Source organism: Mus musculus, chromosome 10 (assembly GCF_000001635.26).
Source record: "Mus musculus strain C57BL/6J chromosome 10, GRCm38.p6 C57BL/6J".
Taxonomy (NCBI): Eukaryota; Metazoa; Chordata; class Mammalia; order Rodentia; family Muridae; genus Mus; species Mus musculus.
Window position 1 is genome coordinate 49,077,095 of NC_000076.6, and position 15,159 is coordinate 49,092,253.

A 15,159-nucleotide genomic window follows, 5' to 3' on the forward strand; every position below is an offset into this window, starting at 1 on the left:
CATTTACACCAGTTGTGATCTAGTACTTAAAGGTATGTGTGTCTAGTGGCTTCTTTGTGGCATAACACAGGATGAGCTTTTACATCAGCAAGAAGATGAAACAATCACTCTGCAAGGTAGTGCTGTCTCAGCAGGATAATATCAAAACATGAAGAGAAAAGTTAATGGTGTTTGCATGAAAATAGTACCAAGTTAAAAGGCACAGCTTCCAAAGTCTTAGTTCTAAGACCACTGACAAGGATTCATAGCACAGGTGAAGTGAAATTTCTGGTGTGTCTCTCCATTATTATTATACAGCATATGGGTAATTATTTTGTTTGTTTGCAGTATTTTTTGAGACAGGCTCTCATCTATCACAGGCTGGCCTAGAACATGCAATCCTTCAACAACTTACTGAGTGCTAGCATTACAGAGAAAAGAACTCGGTTTATCATTCCTAAACTAGAGCAGTGTGTAGCTAATGGAAAAAAAGATTGTGTGTATGCTTTCTGTATGTGTGTGTCCACAAATGTGTGTCCATATATGTCATATATGTGTTTTTGCATGTGTACATGAGTGTACCCTGAAGGAAAATGAGCACAATTTAATGACAATAAGGCCAAGTAGAAAGAGTATAAATTAAAAACCTCATAAATCTGTTACATTTTTTCTTTTCCACTGTAAAACATAAACCCTTACACTGTCAAATACCTGAAGCTGTCTTTCATGCTTCCTTATGTTCATGTCACAATCATATTTTCTTCTCTAAGCCTGTTAATTAGAGGTGTTCATTTTTTTCAATTTTGCCAAATTTCTTCATAATCATTTCCTTTGATTTAACATTTTATTTTGTCTTGATGTTACTTGCAGGCATCTTGTTTCTCTTTTAGATATTTTGTTTCTTGATATCAATGTTCTCAAACCTTTCTTAGCCCACATCCTGACTTGGTATTTTTCTAAATTACAAGTATAGTCAAATGATTACCACTGACTGTTTCAATGATCTGTTACATTCTCCAAGGTTAAATGAATCTCCTTGAGGATCTTGCCTTCCTTCTTACATTGAGATGTGCACCTTGCTCTAACTTTTGGGCCATATTTCAGCTTTCAGTGTTCTATGACTAAGCATATTCTTGTTCTTCACATTATCTTTGAAGGGATGCTTATTACAGCAGTCGCCACTTGTCTGGATATTTACTTGGTCTCATCGGACATGATATGCCTCCTCAAGAGCCGTCCACACTCCTGCTTCCAAGCTTTTCTTCTGAGAGACACCTTCCCTATAAAAACGCAGATTATTGCCCAAGCCTACAAGAGCACTTTCCAGAATGCATGGTCATCTGTTTGGTGTATTGCAATTTATTTCTGTTCCTTTACAAACTGGATTTCTTACTGGTTACTTTACCCAGTATGTGGACAGTTAATGCAAGTATGTGGAAATCAGAAGTATCGCAATTTTCATATGTAAATGTTGAAAAACTACTTAATGATATATTGTATAAAATAATCATGGAAACGTGTTTTCTTGAGAAAGATGGTGATGAGGCAGAATTATGGCATGCTTTCTTTGTCTTGTACCATTATAAAATTTAAGATAAAAGGTAACTTAATCTAGTCTTTCTTTTATCTTTCCATGTGATCATCATCCTGGTTTAGTGATATTAATGACATTTTAATATTATATTTTTAATATTTTAAATTATTTTTTCTTGACGTTTATACACGCATCTAACACTTTGGTACTTGTGAATCACCTATCAACTTTTGTACAACTGTGAGCATTACTTCTATGCTCCACCCCACAGTTACCTGGCAATAGCCAGTAAGGACTGGCTTACTATAAAAGGGACTGTTTGTCCCCTCCTTGCTTTCTTACTCCCCTATTCTCTTACTCTCTTACTCTCTGCTCCATCTCTCCCTGCCCATTCTCCCTTTATGCCCTCCTACTCCTCTCTCTTCACATGTTCCATGCTGGCCTTCCCTCTCCTCTCCTCTCCTCTCCTCTCCTCTCCTCTCCTCTCCTCTCCTCTCCTCTCCTCTCCTCTCCTCTCCTGTCTTCTCCTCTCCCTGTCTATTCTCTGTCTCTGTCTCTTCCTCTCCCTCTGCCCCTCCCTCTCTGTCTCTACTCCCTCCTCAACTCCCATTCCCATACCCTAAATAAATTCTTTCTTTCTTTTTTTTTTTGAGACAGGGTTTCTCTGTATAGCCCTGGGTGTCCTGGAACTCACTTTGTAGACCAGGCTGGCCTCGAACTCAGAAATCTGCCTGCCTCTGCCTCCCGAGTGCTGGGATTAAAGGTGTGCACCACCACGCCCGGCTAATAAATTCTATTTTACACTATACCCTTTGTGTGGCAGCTACCTCAGAGAAGGGATGCCTTAGCATGGGCCCAACACACTTCTCCTACCTCACCATACTCTTTCTATCAAGCATATCCGTGGCTCTTTTCTCCTTTAAAAGACGCTACAACAACCACACAACTTTTTTTTACAAATTGAAATGATGAGTTCCTTTTGTTTTTCTGAGATGCCATAATTTATATACTTTTAAAATATATATACTACTTAAACATCTAAGTTTATATACACAGACAAGCACTTCTTTCAGGATTTATCAAAAAATCTTCTATTTACAATGACTGTTATGAATTCAGAGACCTTGGTCTATCCCGTGGTCTTACAAGTAACAACTGAATATCCAAACCTAAACAGAATACATAGCACTCATACATTATGAAAGAATAAGGGCAGATGGAATATAAGAGCAAGAAGTACTGAGGAGGGTTCTGATATGCATCTCTCAACCATGACACAATCATAACACACAATACTTTATATTGCCTGCACCAAACTGGAACTGCCAGTAAGTAATTGATAGAAGGTAAAACTTAAGGGGACCTATCAAACTATTGACTGATGGGTTTGGAAGCAGTAATCATTTTCTTCATATATGAATCCACTTTGAACCTTTCAGGATCCATTGAATAGTTAAATACTCATGGCTACCCTGACAGTACTGTTTATACTTAGTAGCTAATGAAACAAAGCAAAAATGCATTAACATAGGAAAGTGTTGCAGAATATTTCATTACAATATGTTATTTACCAAGAAAATGGTGTATATCAAGATTATTAACAAACAACCCAGCTACTAGTTAACAATTTTTCCATTCTATCACTTTTTACTTCATCATTTTGTTCTAGATATATAACCATAGCCTACCAAACTCTCTCAACTCCTACTGTGGTTACTTTCAATTCTTTACCTTTTTCTCTGTAAGTTTTAGTCTAATTATTAAACTTAAACTTGAGTCATGAAACTTAACAGAAGTGTTAGCAAAAATAGAAGGTTACTGAATGAACAAAGAATAATAATTACTCAAAAGCCATTGCTGAGACCATGCTATTTCTGGCAGGTTCACTTGTCCTGAGTTTTGTGAACTCACTAGACTTCATTCTGAATGTGCCCTGGACACACTGTGCTTTCCACATGCTGTCATACTTTACAGTGCTAACAAATTGTTCATGATCACTTTGGCTATGAGATTATTGTAAAGGGAGGTGACTTTTTCATAGACAGATAGATAGATAGATAGATAGATAGATAGATAGATAGATAGATAGATAGACAGACAGATAGATATCTGCTCTTACAGAAAAAGAGGAGTTTGTGCAAAACACATTAGGGTTTTCTAACCATTACTAAGTATGGAAATATTGCCTTAGTATAAATTTAGTCTGTTTCATATTGAAATATTTACATTAAACATAACTGTTTACAGTTGTTCAACTTAATTTTGTGAAACATTATTAAATTAATTTTGGCTTGAGATTAGGGCAGAATTTCTAACAATTTCTGAAATGACCCCGAACATATTTCCGTATTTAGTAGTATATATTTACATGAAATCATATTTTATTATTGATGATTTGAAGACAAATATAGCAACAATTCTTAAATGTATAGTATTTAGGAAAAACTAATTCCATAAGTAAAATAAATGAACACAACATAACTAAGTCATTAGTATGCAAAGTTGTTTTTATTATAAACTGTGCAATGCAATTGTATGTATATTAAATTACTGTTTTAATGTATGTTTTTCTGTAATTTAATATGAGAAAAAATATATATCAAGATGTACAAAAATTTGGGGATAGACAAAAAGGTTTTAAGAAACCCCGTATCAGTTCAATTTCAGCTTTCTTATAGTGAACTAACCCTGAATTTTCATTCATTGCACTAAAATAAAAACTATTTACATTCTTAAAATTATCATTATATTTTGTAAATAGGTCTGTTGTAAGCATGAAGAGTCAATTAAAAAAGTCAAATGACAAGATGGAAGAAACTTAAAAAAAGAGTTATAATAAAAAGCTGTATAGAATGAGGATCATAACATAAGTGGTATTTTAAGGTCTTTACTTATTTTCCTCTTTGCTCCTTTGTAATATTGGTCTTTGGGAAAAGGCCCTGGTTTATATATATTTTGTAACTTGATGGTTAGATACTCATTGAAATGCAGATGAGCCTTGTAAACATTTGCCAAGTACATAAGTACATAATAAAAAATAATATAGTAGTCTCTGCAGTTAACTATGGGAGTTACTAGAAGAAGATATAAAAGTCTTCTGGAAGCAAGCTTGGAAAATATATGGCATTTAATATGAATCTTAACAATGGGCTATAAAACTTATATGTGAATGTGCATATAGCAGTAATAATTAAGGAAAAGTTTATGAATTTGAGGGGAAATATGGGAAAAGTTGAAGGTAGAGAGGGAGGATTGGGAGTGACATATTGCTTATGTATAAAGTTCTCAAAGAAACAAAATTGTTAAAAAATAAATTTAAATGTTGTATGCCAACGCTCACAAAATATTGTGTAAAAGACAGCAGAAGCATTTTAGGAGGCAGACCAAGGGGCTGTATAATGCTATTCTCAAGGCATGACAGAGCTGTCCCCACCATGAATTCATAGAAGTACAAGTTCGGGCACTAGGCCTCCACAAAAATATCCCTGTAAACTGTGAGTCATGGATCATGCAAGGGAGAGGACATATGGGCCCTGACAATTCTGGCTGATCTACTGGGTTCTGAAAGTTTCTAGGCGAGTAGGAGTTACTGTAAAGTTTCAAAAACAATGGTGAGCTCACTAGGCTAAAAGGTAGCTCTGTTCCCATGGTCACACAAACATGCAACCCTGATTAAATTCAAATTATAAAACAAATACAAAGATATGAACTTCTAGAGGGAATTTTTAGAGTGAGGAGTTGGTAGGGATAGAGGTAGATAAGGGAAAGTGGGAAAATGATAGTAGCTAGAGTGCATTGTCTACATAATTTAATTTAATAAAGAGTAACTAACTGAAAAAAGCATTTTAGAATAGCAAAATGATGCTAACAGCAAATCAATGTAATGATAATTTGAACATTAAAATTTGCAAACTTTTGTTTATCAGAATAGACTTTAAAGAAAGTAAACTATAAATGACACAAGGTTAAAAGGCATTTATAAAAAATATAATAAAGTCTTAGGTAATAAAATATCAATCATATTTAAGCTCTATGGAACCTTTAAAACATTAATTAAAAATTTAAAAGAATGAAATATTTGAATAGACTTTTCTTAGAATTGAAACACATGCAAGTATTAGAAATCCCATCACAGAGTCCAGACTACAGCAAAAAGAAAACAAAGGCCATATATTTTTATGTATTATACAAATTAAAATTAAAAATAAATCTGAGAAAAATCAAGAGATAAAGGAGAATAATGACATATTCATTTTTCTTATTAATAAGATCAATTATTCACTTATATAACTTTACAGAAATGGAGTCACTCCACTTTTATACAGGGTATATGTTTGTTTTTGACGACTTAAAACTAGTATACCAATCAGGGACTAGACAAGGCTGCCCACTTTCTCCCTACCTTTTCAACATAGTACTTGAAGTATTAGCCAGAGCAATTCGACAACAAAAGGAGATCAAGGGGATACAAATTGGAAAGGAGGAAGTCAAAATATCACTTTTTGCAGATGATATGATAGTATATATAAGTGACCCTAAAAATTCCACCAGAGAACTCCTAAACCTGATAAACAGCTTCGGTGAAGTAGCTGGATATAAAATTAACTCAAACAAGTCAATGGCCTTTCTCTACACAAAGAATAAACAGGCTGAGAAAGAAATTAGGGAAACAACACCCTTCTCAATAGTCACAAATAATATAAAATATCTCGGCGTGACTCTAACTAAGGAAGTGAAAGATCTGTATGATAAAAACTTCAAGTCTCTGAAGAAAGAAATTAAAGAAGATCTCAGAAGATGGAAAGATCTCCCATGCTCATGGATTGGCAGGATCAACATTGTAAAAATGGCTATCTTGCCAAAAGCAATCTACAGATTAAATGCAATCCCCATCAAAATTCCAACTCAATTCTTCAACGAATTAGAAGGAGCAATTTGCAAATTCATCTGGAATAACAAAAAACCTAGGATAGCAAAAACTCTTCTCAAGGATAAAAGAACCTCTGGTGGAATCACCATGCCTGACCTAAAGCTTTACTACAGAGCAATTGTGGTAAAAACTGCATGGTACTGGTATAGAGACAGACAAGTAGACCAATGGAATAGAATTGAAGACCCAGAAATGAACCCACACACCTATGGTCACTTGATCTTCGACAAGGGAGCTAAAACCATCCAGTGGAAGAAAGACAGAATTTTCAACAATTGGTGCTGGCACAACTGGTTGTTATCATGTAGAAGAATGCGAATCGATCCATACTTATCTCCTTGTACTAAGGTCAAATCTAAGTGGATCAAAGAACTTCACATAAAACCAGAGACACTGAAACTTATAGAGGAGAAAGTGGGGAAAAGCCTTGAAGATATGGGCACAGGGGAAAAATTCCTGAACAGAACAGCAATGGCTTGTGCTGTAAGATCGAGAATTGACAAATGGGACCTAATGAAACTCCAAAGTTTCTGCAAGGCAAAAGACACCGTCAATAAGACAAAAAGACCACCAACAGATTGGGAAAGGATCTTTACCTATCCTAAATCAGATAGGGGACTAATATCCAACATATATAAAGAACTCAAGAAGGTGGACTTCAGAAAAGCAAATAACCCCATTAAAAAATGGGGCTCAGAACTGAACAAAGAATTCTCACCTGAGGAATACCGAATGGCAGAGAAGCACCTGAAAAAATGTTCAACATCCTTAATCATCAGGGAAATGCAAATCAAAACAACCCTGAGATTCCACCTCACACCAGTCAGAATGTCTAAGATCAAAAATTCAGGTGACAGCAGATGCTGGCGAGGATGTGGAGAAAGAGGAACACTCCTCCATTGTTGGTGGGATTGCAGGCTTGTACAACCACTCTGGAAATCCGTCTGGCGGTTCCTCAGAAAATTGGACATAGTACTACCGGAGGATCCAGCAATACCTCTCCTGGGCATATATCCAGAAGATGCCCCAACTGGTAAGAAGGACACATGCTCCACTATGTTCATAGCAGCCTTATTTATAATAGCCAGAAGCTGGAAAGAACCCAGATGCCCCTCAACAGAGGAATGGATACAGAAAATGTGGTACATTTACACAATGGAGTACTACTCAGCTATTAAAAAGAATGAATTTATGAAATTCCTAGCAAAATGGATGGACCTGGAGGGCATCATCCTGAGTGAGGTAACACATTCACAAAGGAACTCACACAATATGTACTCACTGATAAGTGGATATTAGCCCCAAACCTAGGATACCCAAGATATAAGATACAAATTCCTAAACACATGAAACTCAAGAAAAATGAAGACTGAAGTGTGGACACTATGCCCCTCCTTAGAAGTGGGAACAAAACACCCTTGGAAGGAGTTACAGAGACAAAGTTTGGAGCTGAGATGAAAGGATGGACCATGTAGAGACTGCCTTATCCAGGGATCCACCCCATAATCAGCATCCAAACGCTGACACCATTGCATACACTAGCAAGATTTTATCGAAAGGACCCAGATGTAGCTGTCTCTTGTGAGACTATGCCGGGGCCTAGCAAACACAGAAGTGGATGCCCACAGTCAGCTAATGGATGGTTCACAGGGCTCCCAATGGAGGAGCTAGAGAAAGTACCCAAGGAGCTAAAGGGATCTGCAACCCTATAGGTGGATCAACATTATGAACTAACCAGTACCCCGGAGCTCTTGACTCTAGCTGCATATGTATCAAAAGATGGCCTAGTCGGCCATCACTGGAAAGAGAGGCCCATTGGACACACAAACTTTATATGTCCCAGAACAGGGGAACGCCAGGGCCAAAAAGGGGGAGTGGGCGGGTAGGGGAGTGGGGGTGGGTGGGTATGGGGGACTTTTGGTATAGCATTGGAAATGTAAATGAGCTAAATACCTAATAAAAAATGGAAAGAAAAAAAAAGAACTAGTATACCATATAAATTTTAAATGAGTTTTATTAGTATGAAGATGACAGACCACATAGATGTATTGAAACTGCTAGTATTGGGAATAATGTTAGGTGTACTAGAAAATTAGTGAACAGTAAGAAATGTTCACATGTTTAGTAAGAACCTAGCAATCTCTTCTGCCTAAAACAACGTATTCTCAGTTCACCCATATCTGGGCCATTGTATGCTTAAGGTTCTGATGGGTGGAGTGGTTTGCAGTTGTTATAAAACAGAGCAATGGCCAGGAAATTTTTACCCAATAAAATGGTAAGTCAGAAATATCAGAAGACATCTGTAAAAGCATATTTGAATATGATTTATAAATACAAACCTCCTCAGAGCTACTGAATCAAAAACAGTTTATAAGTTATAGTTGTTTCAGTCATCATTGTATGTACTAGGGAAAAATAAATGCTATTAGAAAAAAAACTTAGAAATTTTGAGGAGTCTAAATTTAAGTTGAAAAAAAGGGGGGTATTTCAAAGATAGCTTGTAGTGAGTACTATATTATCTGTTCTCCATTCATTCTACCTTATTTGTTCTCTTTTGCCTCTAAAATTTTTTTCAACTCCTTTTTACTCTTTATTTTGCTGCTTGCCTTTCTTGAAAATCTTTCTACTGTGTAATACGTGGAAGAAGTTGGGGGTGAGGTACCCATAATGAAATTACAAGACAGTGAAGATGTTTATTGAAAGTAAGAGTTTAAAAGTTACCAAGAAAATGAGCAAGCTTATCAGAAGATATCTCAACATTAAGAACTGAAGTTAATGTCTGTCCTCTTGGTTTAAAAAGAAAAGATATAAATAGATCTGAGGATGGTAAAGCAACCCTGTGTGTAGAGCACCTTGGGATAGTTACTCACATTGTGAATCACAGTAGTTCATGCTGACCGTGGCCGTAGTTTACTTACTATATTTGTTTTATTTTCTATTAGTTATAACTTATACCTAGCAGGTGCACTGAAAATGTGTAAGAGTATACTGTAGCTGTGTCAAACAAAACAATGCCCTCAGAAGTGGAAATTTATTTAGTGTATTCTCTCACACAGCTAAGAACTGGCCTGCAGTAGGAAGTTCACTTAATAAATATAAGTATCATTGTGGTAGGATGCAACATCTTTTGGGTTTATTCCCAGGAGTGGTATAACTGGGTCTCCAGGTTGATTGATTTCTAATTTTGTGAGAAACCACTACATTTATTTCTGAAGTGGCTATACAAGTTAGACTTCCCACCAGCAATGTTGCCCCACATCTTCACCAGCCTGAGCCTTCACTTATGGTTTTTATCATAGGCATTCTGACAGGTGAAAGGTAGAATCTCAGATTCATTTTAATTTGAATTTCCCTGATGAGTAAGGATGCTGAACATTTCTTCATATGCTTCTTGGCCTTTTGAGATTCCTCTGTTGGGAATTCTCTGTTTAGTTCTGTACTTAATTTGTAAATTGTATTATTTGTCTTGCTGATGTCTAGTTTATTGAGTTCTTTGTATATTTTGGGAATAGCTCTCCTTCAGATACAGAACTGGTGAAGATCTCTTCACATCCGAAGGCTTCCATTTTGTCTTATTGACAGTGTCCTCTGCTTTGCAGAAGCTTTAAGTTTCATAAGATCCCATTTATTAATTGTTGATCATTAACGACTGTACTATTGTTGTTCAGCTCATGAAGTCTCCAGTGCGAATGAGTTCAGCTCATGAAGTCTCCAGTGCGAATGAGTTCAAGAATATTATCCACTTTTTCTTCTATCAAATTCAGTGTATCTGGTTTTATGTTGTGGTCACTAATTGACTTTGATTTTAATTCTGAGCTGGGTGATAGATATGAACCTATTTGCCTTCTACTACATGCAGACGTTCAATTGGAGCAGCATCATTTGTTGAAACACTTTCTTTTGTTCATTGTATAATCTTGTCTTCTTCATCAAAAAACAGGTATCCATATGTGGATATTCTACTCAATACTATTGAACAACTTGATTATGTGAATGCTATGTGACTTTTATTACTATAGTTCTGTAGTAGAGCTTTAAATCATGGATAGTGACACTTCTGGAAATTCTTTTATTATACAGGATTGTTTTAGCTATCCTGGGACTCTAATTTACCACAAAGACACTTGATCAACTATGTTCATAACAGCTTTATTAATAATAACCAAAAATTAGAAACAACCTAAAAGTCCCTCAACTGAAGAATAGATAAAGAAAATGTGGTATATTTACACAATAGAGTGTTATTCCGCTGTTAAAAACAAGAACATCTTAAACTTTTCTAGCAAATGGATGGAGATGGCAAAAATAATGAGTGAAAAAAATGAGTGAAGTAGCTCTACCCCAAAAGAACAAACATGGTATGTACTCCTTTGTAAGTGATATTAATTACAAAGTAAAGGATACTCATGCTACAGTCCACAGACCAGAGAGGCTAAGTAACAAGGATGCTTCAAGGAGGCAATGCCTCATCTCATAGCAAATTCATATGCTATATGTGGTTGTTATCTCTTGATGGTCTCTACTTTTTTTTAAGGCAAAAAGAGGACAAGAGGATTGGAATGAAGGAGGTAGGTGGCATGGAAGATGTGGGGGGCTGAGGAAGAAAGGAAAAACTGTGGTCAGGATGTAATAAATGAAAGAATAAACTAATTTTAAAAAGAGATATAAAACTTGTGATCTTTTCACCCCAGTATGGAGGAATTGGAGGTATATGATCATGTAATCAAGTCTTAGATACAGCCTGCTCAGCAGAGGCTTTGTGGTTCTTTTAAATATTAATAAACTCTAAAAAATAATTTCCATATAAGTAAGATCAACATGACTTCCAAAAGTCTTTGGAAACGATGCTGTACATTGCATTCCCCTCCCCCCTTTTTTGAGGCTAGCACCAAGTCTGCGAGACCAGTGAGTAGATTATCCAGTTTATGTACTACAGAAAGATTCAAGTGTCTTTAAGTGCTGTGCTATATAAAGCAGTGATGGAAAAGATAAGCCCATAACTGTTTTTTCCTACATTAGGTTAAAGTTTGAAGAGTAAAACTATCAACCAACTTTAATATAAATGTCAGATGGATTTTGCAGAAAGATAGGTCACTGATGTGGACTGGATTTTTATGTCAGCTATGGGCAAATCTATCATTATTTCCTCTTTCAGGTTCTCTTTATATTTATACCATAAAAGGAATTAATAGGTATGGAAGTCTTCTGGTAGTCAGACGTAGGGACTATTTAAGTTTCTGTAGCAAATAACTACATCCTCAACTGCTAGCATGTAGGACATTATGAGCTGTTTATGGATTAATCTTTGTATAGTATAGAAAAATATTAATTCTGAACTATCATTGTTGCACTTACTATGTACATTCTCCCTTTATCTGTCTTACAAGATCATCTTTCTTGCTCATATCAAAGTATGGGATAGTAAAGTTTTTGTTTGTTTGTTTCTTGTTTGGTTTGGTTTTAGACCTGCAATCTCTTTTCATTGGTAGTCTTTACAAAACACATTTATGAATCCAGTCACTAATAGTATGTACCAGGCTAACTTTAATATTTTTATTTGCTTTAGATTTGAATTCTGACTTCGATAAATGTAATCAATGAACTACACAACAATTCTGCTGCATTTCGTCTGTTTCAAAATATAAATGCATCTCATTCGTATGAATATAATTTTTATCCTGACTCCATTTATTTTCCCTTTTTAACAGATGAGAAGATCAACCAGAAAAGCCTTGAAACTGAAGTTTCCAAAGCCCAGCTGGCACTGTTAGTTCTGAATTTTCATCTCCTTCAAAAGTTATGAGGTCCTAATCTTATATAACTAAAGTTATCTAAAACCAAAATTTCAGCTCAGAAAACATACATTAATTACATTATATACTCTAATCCAGTTATATATGCATGTAAAACACTTAACAAACAATGAGGTCATGAATTTGAAAGAGAGAAAGAAAGTGTATGTGGGAGAGCTAAGAAGAAAGAAAAGGAGGAAGGAACGTAGGAAAGAAGGAAAGGAGGAAGGAAGGAAGGAAGGAAGGAAGGAAGGAAGGAAGGAAGGAAGGAAGGAAGGAAGGAAGGAAGGGAATAAATTATATCATAGTAAAAGGGAAAGAAGAAGAGTGTCACAACTTAATGGACCAGGTAAAGTGCTCAGGATCAAGTCAGCACATGATCAAGACAATTACCATATGTGAAGCCTATGGAATTGAGGGTTTGAAGCAACTTGAATTGTACAAAATTACAGAGAAAGCAATAGTTTTAGAAAATACATTCAAAATCATAAAGCAGAATTTCTAAAGAAAATTATATATTAGTTTTTAAATACATTATTCGTTATTGTGATCAATTACAGAGGTTGATAGGTTAATATAAACTGAGTTTAGACAGTTTAATATACATATATATATATGTATATAGATAGATAGATAGATAGATAGATAGATAGATAGATAGATAGATATCATCCTGCTAGCAGTTTTCCTAATTTTCAAATAATGATTATCTTGCCTTTTAGTGTTGATGAGAGAATTGGAGGAAGTCAGTCATAAAAAACTTTAGTATTATAGTTACCAAGGCATACTGGCTTTCAGTTATTCAAGTATATGTCATGCCTATTGATATTACCTAGCTTTTCTATACAGCCTCCATGAAAAGTTATGACATAAGAAATTTTTAAATAATCTATATTTATTTAATAATTTCCCATATATCTCTGTTGTTACATACTTAAATTTACCTCTTTCTCATAATTTTCAGTGCTATTCTATCATAATATAGACACCCCAATGCCTAATACAGCGCCATAATAAATCTAAATCTCATATCCACTCTGTTACCTATTTTAAGCCTTTCTTCAAGATTGTAAATTCAATTTTCTTTATGAAATGAAAACCTTACCCAAATTTTTTTAAAGGAAATTTCAAGTTTTCCACAGCTCTGTGACTAATGGTCAAGCCCCAGATATCACTTTAGAACTGCAGTGAGGCCTTGCTTTTAGCTCTCTTTTAAAGAACCCCAGTGCCCTGCCAATGCCCTCATATCCTTAAGCACATACCAAGCTTTCTCAGATTACATGACAAGTTGTGATTTTCAGGGGACTGGAATGCTTTCTGCTTTGCTTCACACATGCACCTTACTGTTTTGTACCAGCACAATCTGACTCACAGGGAGTCATCCACATGCATGCAGTCTAAACTTTTCAGGGACACTTACACAGGCCTGTTTATTCTCCATCACTGTGTGAAATTTCAAGTGCATTTTCCTGTGACAGGATAAACAAAAGCTGGGTTTGACCCAAATGTGTTATACACTCTTTCTGTAAAAATCTTTTCAGTATCTAAAGTATAATTCTACTCACAACAGGTGAGATGAGAAGGAGGACAGTGTACACTTTCCTTTACTTATGTGAGGTTAAAAGGAAAATGTACTAGAGTGTAAATACTAGATGTCATAGAAAAAGAGGTCAACTGGGAAGTGCTACTTTAAAGATAATGAGAAATTCCCAAAATGGGTAATAAAATTTCATCAACTAACCATTTAATCTATATCTGTATACCCAAGAACATATAATTAGCAATAAAGACAATAGAAATTAGGTATTCCAGTCAGTATGTCATTTTTATTTTTTAAATTATTCAATTGGCCAATTTAATTATTTAGTGAGAGGCATATCATCAAACAGTAGAGTTTGACTTAAGGGAGCTCCTCTTGTAAAAGCACTTGGCAGTTTTTATTTATTCATTTAGTGTCATATTTTGCTAAAGTCTGTCTCTTCTGAAACCATGAAAGGCAGCATCAAAATCATTTTAATCATCACTGGAACCAGAGGATCTGGTTTTTAATTTATGTTAACTGTTATAATCTATGTTATGAATTTTAACCATTTGAAAATAGTTTACAAATACATACAATGTAATCTGAACACATCTATTCCCTTCTTCCTTCTCTCCAACTCCTCTCAGTGTGGAGCCATCCACTGGTACACTGACAAGCTACAAGTGACTACATAACTATAGAAAAATAACTCTTCCCCCTTCAGTAACCATCAACTGTCAGTAGCTCTTCAGCTTGTGGTGGGGCCTTGGGAGGTCCTTCTCCCTCCATTCTGGGATTATTAACATAAATTAACAAGTTTATAATTGGTTCATAATTTGGGTAAATGTCAACTTCCATCATATTGATAACATAAAAGGTTGGAAAGGACTTCTTAGAAGCAGAAGTGAGTGATACCTACATAAAGTAGACATATATAACTAAACAAAAGATACTCAGTAGCTCAGACAAACTACCAGGTGTCTCCTGTCTTGATAGATTTCAAAAGAGTCATATTAGTAAACACAACTTTCTTTTATAGAAAGAGATATATGTAAATAAGAACATTTAAAATTACAAGGCGCTGATTAATTAAAGAAGAAGCTAGAATAAGTAAGCAAAGAACGTGACGAGCAGAACAAGCAGAGTATACAAACAGAAATGAGATCCTAGAAATACCAGGGCAACCAAAATCACAATTTTTCTCTATTTTCAAATTTTTCTCAATGACAAAGCCTTTGATTTTAAGCATACTTCTACTTGAATTAATGTCTACATTTCCCAACTTCCCATATAAGAAGGTGGAATATAACTAATTTCGTTATTGTATAATGTGTTTCTCTCAAGAGAAAAAGACATTTTTTTCCTTTAGTACTTCCTTCTACATACATACACACACACACAC